General features: G+C 42.4%; 1 protein-coding gene across 1 annotated transcript in view; it reads left to right on the top strand.

Moving 5' to 3' along the window:
• The first annotated feature begins 7,256 nt into the window (after positions 1–7,256).
• The window catches only part of Ppef1 (protein phosphatase with EF-hand domain 1), a 124,738-nt gene continuing 123,546 nt past the window's right edge, over positions 7,257–8,448 (top strand). The window contains exon 1 of the mRNA XM_021153415.1: positions 7,257–7,402. The gene's annotated coding sequence lies outside the window, so the exon portion shown is untranslated. The remainder of the gene's footprint in view (positions 7,403–8,448) is intronic.

The raw sequence follows: 8,448 nt of genomic DNA, 5'->3' as shown, positions 1-8,448 counted from the left end.
AAAAAAAAAAAAAAAAAAAAAAAAAAAAAAAAAAGGAAACCAAAGATAATGGCTTGTATGGGTTTCCTAAATTAGGATAATAATTGAATTTTTTAAAAATAAGTAGGAACGTGTATCCTTTATCTCAAAGAAGAAATGCAAAGATAAGTTCGATGGGACAGGGACAGGGACAGGAACAGGAGACAGAGTGATTGATAGGCAAGAGACTACCTAGCTATAATGTTCAAAATTTACAGTCAAATTCAATGAGATGATATTTTATATAAACAGTCATTCTAGAAATAGATTAGCCCAAAATACTTTGTCACCTCCTTTCTCACTTGTCTTGAGCTACCCTTAACTCCTAAGGTCACTCCCCTGGGACCTTGTAAGTAGACACAAGACAAATTGGCTACTCTCTACTTCCATAGTGCATGCCTTAAAGGGCACCAGCTGAAAGCAACCAGTGAAATGTGCTTGTCCATCTACTTCGTGAAAGCTTTCTGTTCAAGTGTCTATATGATTTCAACTGTGCACACAGTCAAACCTGCTGCTAAGCTGTTCTCCATAGCCCAATGGAAAGATTTCAAAAGTGGTGCAGGTAGGTGTTCTTAAACCTAAATCATATGTATATTTTTATTAATGATTTAAAATATTTGGGATTAAAAATACAATTAGAGTATAGTATGAAGGCTATGTACAGCAACAAAACTAAGATCGTGAATAGATTAAAAGCAAAGAAAAACAACAACAACAACAACAAAACCAAAACCAACTCCGTTAAAGACTGTCTTCAGGGTAGCAGCTTTCCTCTGCTAACTCCTGCTAAAATGCAGTGGGTTCTATTTTGTGCAAAATGAGCTGGCTGCCATGGCAACTGTCTGTGAATATTATTTTACTATTAGTCATTAGTTTTCAGTAGCTGCCTCTGGGTCCAATGTTCATTCTAAAACCCAGACACATATCTATTCTGAGTGGAATTGTCCTGGACATGTTTAGGAAAACCAAGAGCATACTTTCAACTGGTTGACTCTGTCTTTTTAAGAGAAATGTGAATTAATATATACATTTGCAACTTGATTGTACATTTTATTGCTGATTTTTACTTTTCTTCTGGAAAGGATGATCTAGACATGGATTTATCTATATCATGGTCAACTGTAGGTTTCATTGAATGGATGTGCTAGGTCAGAGTTAAGGAAGGTTCCTTTTAAGTAAGTAGCTCATGCATTTAAAAATTTATTTGGGGGATAAGGAGATGGCTCAGTTGATAAAGTATTTGCTAAGCAGGCATGGAGTAGGGGCTGAGTTTGGATTCCTAGGACCTGTGTAAAATGTTTGATATAGTGGTTGGCACCTGTAATCTCAGTGCTAGGGAGGTAGAGAGACACTGTCTCAAAAGATAAGGTGGATGGTGACATAACTCAACTAGTAAAACTACGTGTCATGTGAGCCTGACAAATTGAGTTTGACCCCTGGGGCCCATATAAAGATAGAAGGAGAACAACATAGTTGTTCTTCTCTAATCTCTACAAAGGCACCATGACACATGGAAGCCCCCCCCCATGTATTCACCACATGCACACACACACACACACACACACACACACACACACACGAAGATGTTTTAGAAAAATCATAAGGAGGAAGACACCCAGTGTTTGACTTTGGCCCTGTGTCCACATATACACACACAGGACCATATATAGCAACTAGTGTGATTTCTGTGGCTGCAAGTGATACTGTTGGTCTAAGTCTTGTGCACTGTATATTCAGAAGCCGAGTTCTGTACCCCTGTCCAGACTATAGTCTGATCTTGAGGCACGGTATTAGCCAGTGTTCTGGAAAGAATGCTTCCCGACAGTCCCTGATTGCTTACCAAAAGGCTTAGAGCCTGTGACTGGGCAGGAGAGAGAGGAAGGCGGGAGCAGAGATCAAGTTGGAGGTCTGAAGTAGAGACCACAAGGAGGATAGAGGAGGTGGAAGAAGAAGGTCACCATGAGGCAGGATAGACCAAGGCCAAGAGAAGCTTGCTGTGGTGATACATATGGAGCTGAGCAAGAGTCAGTTGGCAAGTGATGGGGCATGTATCTGGTTAATTTCATTGTTGAGTTAGAACAGTTCAGCTTAGAACCTGCTCAGGACAATGCCAGCAGCTTATAAATAAAATACCAAGTGTTTGTCTCTTTTATTTGGGAGCTAAGTTGAAAAGAGTGGGGTAGGAACACCCCCCCCCCCATAAAAATACGAAGATAGGACAGGGCATCCCATCCAAACTGACTTTGTGAAGGAAGTTTCAAACAAATTCAATTTGAAATTCCAAAGATACAATGTTGATACAGAAATCTGTGATCCTGCTCCATTTTTCTGATCTTCTTCTGGTCTTCCTTCCTCATGTATCAAGTTCAGCCTCTCAGCAGACTGTCCTATCACCATTGCTCAGGCACCACACTTGGGAGGTATGCTGACTCCCCATTCTCTTCCTGGGAACCCTGAGATTTACTCATGTTCCCTCTTTAGTTATGTGTTCTTTCCCTCATCCTCTAGCAGAAGAGAATATACAGACTCTGGTCTGAGAGATATACCCATCCCTGAACAATCACTGCTACTTGGGAAGTGGATTATATTAATTGGCTTAAGTCAATCAGAACCCAGTTGGTGTGGAGTGGTATTAATCTCATGCAAAAACACACATCTGAGAATCTGGGAAAGGTAGACTTCAAAAAGGAAAATAGAAGTTCTATTGCAAGAAGGTCAAAGGAATATTACTGGCCTTATAACAATAGTTGTAAGTATTTATTGAATACTATAAATCATGTACCACTTATATCATTTTACAAGTATTAGATTAGAGGAAGTCTATGACTTCAAATAATGAAATAACAAAAGTCGAACAATGAGGGGTTTTGTTTTTAATCCTTTGTGGTATAAAGTCAAGAAATATCCAGCTTCTCTTTGTCCTTCACATCTCAGACATATGTATCACTTTGTAACCTGCAATAAATTTCCACTGAAAGTTTTTCTCTTTAAATATTATCTTCATTTAAAAAAATTTTTTTTTTTGAGACAGGGTTTCTCTGTATAGCCCTGGCTGTCCTGGAACTCACTTTGTAAACCAGGCTGGCCTCGAACTCAGAAATCCGCCTGCCTCTGCCTCCCAAGTGCTGGGATTAAAGGCGTGCGCCACCTCCGCCCAGCATAAAAATGTTTTTATTTTGTGCATATGGGAGTTTTGCCTACATGGATGTCTGTGCGCCATGTGCATGCAGTGCTCTGAGAGGCCAGAAGAGGGCGATGGATCCTTTGGAATTGGAGTTCCAGGTGGTCGTGAATTGCCATGTGGTTGCTGGGACTAGAACCCAGGTCCTCTGCATGGATGGCCAGTGCTCATTTTTAAAATGGGGAAGCTGAGGCAGGGTCAAAGGGGATTATATAGGTTGCATAACTGATAGCTTTTTGAACTTGTAAGAACTTAATCTTGGTTCTCTTTTGTAATGTTCCTATTTGTCTACGTGCTAAGAACTTAATTTTTAACTTAAAAAAAAAACCCCACAAACCAACTATAGTATTTTGCTCTAGGCCCTATATTAACTTCACAATCTTGTTAGAAAAAAAAGACAATGAAGAAAACTCTGACGCTCTCACCAACTGGATTGCATAGTGTTCTTTTCTTATTGCCCACAATAGTAGGAACATGGTGTAGCAGCAGGAGCTGCGTTCTGTAGTGAGCAACAAGGATTTCAAAGGAAGGTGGAAGGTCAAGGGCCCAAGGGCCCAAGAGATGGCTCAGTGGGTCAGGGTGCCACCCTACAAAGCTGATCACCTGAGTTTGATCCCAGGCAAGCACACTGTAGAAGGAGAGAAGCCTCTGGCCTCATGCTGTAGCATATGCCTATTTCCCTAAATAGTGTAATGAGCTAGAGGGAGCCAAGCATTGTGGCTCACATTGTAATTCCAGTACCCAAAAAGGCTGAAGCAGGAGGACTGTAATGAATCTCAGGTAGCCCAGGCCACAGAGTGAATTTCAGGATATCCAGACCTACATAGAAAGAGCCTATATTAAACAAAACAACTTAAAAGGTCTTTTTTTTTTTTTTTTTTTTTTTAGCTCACATGCTATAAAATCAGAGCTTCATTCCAAAAATGAAAGTGCTAGTTACAAATAGCCTCTCTTGACCTGTAAAAGGAAAGAGTCATTAAGCAAAAGGAACTTTCTAGCAGTTAATGACATCAGATTACTTTATATTACATTTCCTTAAAACCATTTTGTAAATTGGGCCTTTCACTGAATAGGAATGACTGCCTACTTCACTGGGACAATTTTTTTCTTTTTTTTCCCCTTTAACAAAATAATTTATTCACTTTACATCATGATTTCTGTTCCCGTTCCCAGTCTTTCCCTCTCACAGTCCCTCCCCCATCCCCCATCCCCTTCTCTGAGAGAATGGAGGCTTTCTTTGGGTATCTTCCACCCTGGCACATCAATTCTCTATAGGGCTAGGCTTCTCCCATTGAGGCCAGACAAGATAGCTGAGTTAGGGGAACAGACAGGCTACAGCTTTAAGGATAGCCTGTGCTCTAGTGGTTTGGGACCCATGTGGAGACCGTGGAAATTGAGCTGCACATCTGCTACATATGTGTGTGTGGGTGCTCAGTGCAGCCAGAGCATATACTCTTTGGTTGGTGGTTTAGTCTCTGGGAGCCCCTAAAGGTCCAGGTTAGTTAACTTCGTTGGTCTTCCTGTGGAGTTCCCTCAATTTCCCCCCAACTCTTCCATAAGAGTCCCCAAGCTCCAACCAATGTTTGGCTGTGGGTCTCTGCATCTCTGTATCTAGTCAGCTGCTGGGTGGAGCCTCTCAGAGGGCAGCCATTGCAGACTCCTGTCTGTAAGCATAATAGAGTATCATCAATAGTGTCAGGAATTGGTACTTACCCATGGGATGGGTCTCAAGTTGGGCCAGTTATTGGTTGGCTATTCTTTCAGTCTCTGCTCTCTCCCCTGTCCCTGCATTTCTGGATACATTTTGGGTCGAAAGTTTTGTGAGTGAGCTGGTGTCCCTATCACTCCTGCCAGGCTACAGGAGGTTGCCCTTCAGGTTCATTATCCCCAATGCTGTGAGTCACAGCTAAGGTCACCTCCATTAAATCTCGGATGCCTCCCTTATCCCAGGTCTCTTTGTTGTCCTGGAGATGTGCCCCCCACCTCCCCACCCCTATCAGTTACAGTTTTCCATTCATTTTCATGGCCATCTTGCCCTCCCTCCTGTCCCTCCCTATATCTGATCCCGAACTCCTCCATTTCCCTCCCCATCCCCTCCTTCCCAGTTCCCTCTCTCCATCTGACTCTTGTGACTATTTTATTCCCCCTTCTAAGTGAGATTCAAGGATCTTCACATGTGCCTTCCTTCGTGTTTAGCTTCTTTGAATCTGGAGAATGTAGTATGGTTATCCTGTGTTTTATGGCTGATATCCACTTATAAGTGAGCACATACCGCACATGTCCTTTTGGGACTGGGTTACCTTACTCAGGATGATATTCTCAAGTTCCATCCATTTGCCTGCAAAATTCATGATGTCTTTGTTTTAAATACCGGAATAGTATTCCGTTGTGTAGATGTACTACATTTTCTGTATCCATTCTTCAGTTGACATCTAGGTTGTTTCTAACTCCTGGCTATTACAAATAAAGCTGCTATGAACATAGTGGAGTATGTGTTCAATACTCTGAAAACCACAGAGCCAGTGGGGAGGGGAGAGTGTAAGCAAGCACTGGCTGCAGTGGTGCTGGTGGTGCTGGTGCTGCTGCTGGCTGCTGGCTAGTGCTGGAGGTGGGGGTGGTGGTGGTGCTGCTGCTGGTGCTGGAGGTGGTAGTGGTAGTGCTGCTGCTGCTGGTGGTGGTGCTAGAGTGACCTAGCATGCATGAAACCCTAGGTCCAATCCCCCATGCTAGAAAACAAAGAAACGAACAAACAAACAACTCAGCCAGGTTTAAAAAACTCTCCTTTGAAAGAGCTCAAATGAGAGATTCACCTGCTCAGGGTTCAAGGTCCTGATCTCTTTCCTAGGTTTTCTATCTCCATGGTTGTCTCCCTTTGTGATTTCTTTATTGTTTCCATTTCTGCTTTTAGATCCTAGATGGTTTTGCTCAATTCCTTCACCCGTTTGGTGGTGTTTTCCTGCCCTTCTTTAAGGGATTTTTGTGTTTCTTCTTTAATGGCTTCTACCTATTTAACCGTGTTCTCCTATATTTCTTTATGTCCTTCTTAAAGTCCTCTATCATCATCATGAGATTTGATTTTAAATCAGAGTCTTACTTTTCCGGGGTGTTGGGGTATCCAGGGCTTGCTGTGGTAGGAGAACTGGGTTTTGATGATGCCAAGTAGCCTTGGTTTCTGTTGCTTGTATTCTTGCCCTTGCCATCTGGTTATCTGTGGTGTTAGCTGGTCTTACTGTGTCTGAATGTGGCTTGTCCTTCCTGTAAGCCTGTGTGTCAGGACTCCTGGGAGACCAGCTCTCTCTAGGCAGAATTTGGGTGTGGAGAGCTGTGGCACAGGGTCAGCTCTGGGTGCAGATGGCAACTGGAAGATTCCTATCCCAGGCTGCTCCCCAGTCCCTGTGTCCTACCTCAATTTACTATTTTTTTCAAATTTAAATTTTAATTATTTAATACTTGTTGAATGAAACTAAGATAAGAATAAGTACTGTAAAAGAAAATGCTTTAAAAACTTTCTCAAAGGCCTTGTCATAAATTCTTAGTCATCTGAAGGGGTAGAAAGAATTTCAAAACAAAGCTATTGCTCTTCCTCAGGGGGTATTCTAACTAATAGTTTTGACATTTTCCTAAGAAACAAACTGTTCTTTATTTTTCCATGTTCATGCACATGTGTATGTGTCTGCTTACATGTGTACTCGCGCGCACAAACACACACACACACACACAGACACACACAGACACACACATACAGAGACACACAGACACACAGACACACACATACACACACACAGAGAGACACAGACACACACAGACACACACAGACACACACACACAGACACACACATACACACACGTGTTTGTCAGGAAGGTAATGATGACCAAAGAAAGCTTAAAGAACCTTTCCACAAGCCACAAGTAGTTCTCTCATCTGGATTACGTCACTCACATTTCATTGGCAGAGACTGTCATATTTCTATCCTACATTGTGGTGTTGCCAAGGCAACCTATTCAAGAGTCATTCTAGAATTTTGCATTGAAAGATTCCAGACAAGGCTGGGAAAACCCCAGTAAGACCTGTAAACTTGAAGATGGATCATGTGTCCTTAGCCTACAGGTTAGGATGAATGATTCAGCCACCAGTAAAATGAAGATCTAGGAATCTTGCTTCCTTGAGCCTGTGTGGAACATAAAACCTGGAGGGAACAAACGGTAAGAGCCCTTGGTGGGCAGAAGCACTGAGTAAGCACTGACTAGGCAAGGGACCATCGGAGTTTTTAATCAGCTTCCTCTCTTTGGTTAAATTGGCCTAACCTTTGTGAACTTCCTGTTTTAGGTAGATGCTTTAATGTGTGTGTATAGGGTAGAACTTGTGTTATCTTGATGGGATGGAAAGAGTATCAACTAACTACTAAGTTACAAGACTGATCTTGGGCAGGCTGTGTAACTTCTCAAGGTCTGCTTCTTTTGGAATATTTTAAATTGTGTGTATGTGTGTGTGTGCGTGTGCATGCATGCACGCGTGCACTACATGTGCCTGCCATAGCACATGAGTGGAGGTCAGAGGACAACTTGTGGGAGTTGGCTCCTCTTGGGAATTAAACTCAGGTCATCAGGTTTGGCAGTGAATGCCTTTACCAATCTCACCAGCTCTAGGCCTGTTTCTTCACTCTTCCGAATTGGAGATGTCTGAGGTCTTTCCTACAGGAGTCTGAAGGAGCAGAGGATCCTCACATAGCACAAGTTCAAGGATGTCATGAGGGCCTTGTAGTGCTACTTGGGCATCTATGCTTAAGTCACTTCTGCCCTTGTGCCTTCACATGACTGGGACACGTATTCCCATATCAGCTTTGTTTCACTTCTCTCTTGGAATGGCAGGTTTTGGCTCCTCCAGAAGGAAAATGAGAAGAAATAGAGAGTTTCCATTGCCTCATATTCTAGATGTCAAACTGAAATACGCGGAAAATGTAAGCACTTACAGGATAAAGGAACAGATTGTAGCGATACTTAAAATATCATAGCTCTTTAAATAAGAAGCAGTTCTGATAAGCCTATTTGGAGTTCAGGCAAAATACCCATGGACTCTGAAAATCAGAATTGTATGTTGCCAAGTACTGACTTCGGTGCTGAATTGTAGATAAAGGTAGGTGTGACTCACACAGTACTAAGAACCTCGTTTGGTTGACATATACCCCACCGCTGCCTCAGCTTCTTACTGTGCACATTGTTCTTTGTTAGCCTCCCTGTCTGTACCCTCC

The sequence above is a fragment of the Mus caroli genome, chromosome X, assembly GCF_900094665.2.
Source record: "Mus caroli chromosome X, CAROLI_EIJ_v1.1, whole genome shotgun sequence".
NCBI lineage: Eukaryota > Metazoa > Chordata > Mammalia > Rodentia > Muridae > Mus > Mus caroli.
Note: the sequence above shows the minus strand (reverse complement) of the source record. Positions and strands in the feature narration are given on the sequence as shown.